We start from the raw sequence: 1,508 nt of genomic DNA, 5'->3' as shown, positions 1-1,508 counted from the left end.
AAGAAGATAGCAGGAGGGGAAGAATGAAGGGGGGAAATCGGAGGGGGAGACGAACCATGAGAGACTATGGACTCTGAATAACAAACTGAGGATTCTAGAGGGGAGGGGGGTGGGGAGATGGGTTAGCCTGGTGATGGGTATTAAAGAGGGCACGTTCTGCATGGAGCACTGGGTGTTATACGGAAACAATGAATCATGGAATACTACATTAAAAACTAATGATGTAATGTATGGTGATTAACATAACATAAAAAAAAGGAATGAGGTACTGATACATGCTTCAACACGGATGAACCTTGAAAACATTATGCTAAGTGAAAAAAGCCAGACACAAAAGATCACTGTTATTTACCATATATTTATGTCCCCCTAGAATTCATATGTTGAAACCCTAACCCCAGGGCGCCTGGGTGGCTCAGTCATTAAGCGTCTGCCTTCAGCTCAGGTCATGATCCCAGGGTCCTGGGATCAAGCCCCATATCGGGCTCCCTGCTCTGGGGGAAGCCTGCTTCTCCCTCCCCCACTCCCCCTGCTTCTGTTCCCTCTCTCGCTATGTCTCTCTCTGTCAAATAAATAAATAAAATCTTTAAAAAAAAGAAGAAAAAAACCCTAACCCCTATTGGGATGGATTAGCAGGTGGGTAACTAGAGGTAATTAGAGTGGCGCCCTCATGATGAGATTAGTGTCATTGTAAGAAGAGAGAGAAGAGAGCTTGCTTCCTCTCTCTCTGCTCTTTCCACCATGGCAGCTGTCTGCAAACCAGGAAGTTTCCTCACCAGATACCACATCTGCCAGCACCTTGATCTTGGACTTCCTAGCCTCCATAACTGTGATAAATAAACGTTTGTTGTGTAAACCTTCCCAGTCTATGGTATTTTTGTCATAGCAGCCTGAACTAAGACAGCTACATATCATAAAATTTCATTTATGAGAAATATCCAGAATGGATAAAATCATTGAAACAAAGAAGATGGTTGATTGCCAAAGGCTAGGAGAACAGGGGAATGGTAAGTAGCTGCTCAGTTGGGTTTTATCCGGGTGTGATGAAAATGTTTTGAAGCTTGATGGAGGTGGTGGTTGTACAATATTGTGAATGTACTAAATGCTGCTGATTTGTTCACTTTAAAATGATTAATTTTTGTTATGTGAGTTTCATCTCAATTTTAAAAATTAATCAAAAAAGGTAAAATAAAAACTTTCTCAGACATATAAAAGCTGAAAGAATTTATTAAGAATGCAATGTAAGGGGTGCCTGGGTGACTCAGTCATTAAGCGTCTGCCTTCGGCTTGGGTCATGATCCCAGGGTCCTGGGCTCCCTGCATCACGGGAAGCCTGCGTCTCCCTCTCCCACTCCCCCTGCTTGTATTCCCTCTCTCGCTGTCTCTCTCTCTGTCAAAAAAATAAATAAAATCTTAAAAAAAAAAAAGAATGCAATGTAAGAAATGGTGAAGAAAGTCTTCAGTCAAGAGGAAAATGATACTAGTTGGAAAATGAATATACACAAAGC

The sequence above is a fragment of the Leptonychotes weddellii genome, chromosome 15 (genome assembly GCF_054177405.1).
Source record: "Leptonychotes weddellii isolate Sample4059 chromosome 15, ASM5417740v2, whole genome shotgun sequence".
Classification (NCBI taxonomy): domain Eukaryota; kingdom Metazoa; phylum Chordata; class Mammalia; order Carnivora; family Phocidae; genus Leptonychotes; species Leptonychotes weddellii.
This window is presented reverse-complemented; position numbering follows the sequence as displayed.